We start from the raw sequence: 1,151 nt of genomic DNA, 5'->3' as shown, positions 1-1,151 counted from the left end.
CACCAAAAAAAAAAAAAAAAAAAAAAAAAAATTAGCTGGGTGTGGTGGTACGCATCTATAGTCCCAGCTACTTAGGAGACTGAGGTGGGAGTATGGGAGGATGGCTTGAGCCTGGGAGGGAGAGGTTGCAGTGAGCCGAGATTGTGCCACTACACTCCAGCTTGGGCAAGAGAGCCAGACCCTGTCTCAAAATAATAATAATAATAATAAAGAAAAAAAGAAAAAGAAATGGTAATTAAATGAACCATTGTGGGGCAAAGAAAGAGAGATCAGACTGTTACTGTGTCTATATAGAAAGAAGTAGACATAAAAGACTCCATTTTGTTCTGTATTTGAGATGCTGTTAATCTGTAACCCTACCCCCAACCTTGTCCTTGCAAGAGACATGTGCTGTGGTGACTCAAGGTTTAACGGATTTTGGGCTGTGCAGGGTGTGCTTTGTTAAACAAGTGCCTGAAGGCAGTATGCTTGTTAAAAGTCATCACCATTCTCTTAATCTCAAGTACCCAGGGACACGTACACTGCCAAAGTTCGCAGGGACCTCTGCCTAGGAAAGCTAGGTATTGTCCAAGGTTTCTCCCCACGTGATAGTCTGAAATATGGCCTTGTGGGAAGGGAAAGACCTGATCGTTCCCCAGCCTGACACCCGTGAAGGGTCTGTGCTGAGCAGGACTAGTATAAGCAGAAAGAAGGCCTCTTGGCAGTTGAGATAGAGAAAAGCATCTGTCTCCTGCCCGTCCCTGGGCAATGGAACATCTCGGTGTAAAACCCGATTGTAAGTTCTGTTTACTGAGAAAGGAGAAAACCGCCTTAGGACTGAAGGTGGGACATGCTAGCGGCAATGCCACTCTTTATGCACTGAAAAGGTTTATCGAGATGTTTGCATGTGCATATCAAGGCACAACACTTTTCCTTAAACTTATTCATGTCACAGAGATCTTTATTCATATGTTTTACTGCTGACCTTCTCCCTATGATGATCGTATTATCCTGCCACTTCCCTTTTTCTAAGATGGTAAAGATAATGATCAGTAAATACTGAGGGAACTCAGAGACTGGTGCCGGCACCGGTCCTCTGTATGCTGAGCGCCAGTCCCCTGGGCCCACTTTTTCTTTCTCTATACTTTGTCTCTGTGTCTCATTTCTTTTCT

The sequence above is a fragment of the Theropithecus gelada genome, chromosome 20 (genome assembly GCF_003255815.1).
Source record: "Theropithecus gelada isolate Dixy chromosome 20, Tgel_1.0, whole genome shotgun sequence".
NCBI classification, from domain to species: domain Eukaryota; kingdom Metazoa; phylum Chordata; class Mammalia; order Primates; family Cercopithecidae; genus Theropithecus; species Theropithecus gelada.
Note: the sequence above shows the minus strand (reverse complement) of the source record.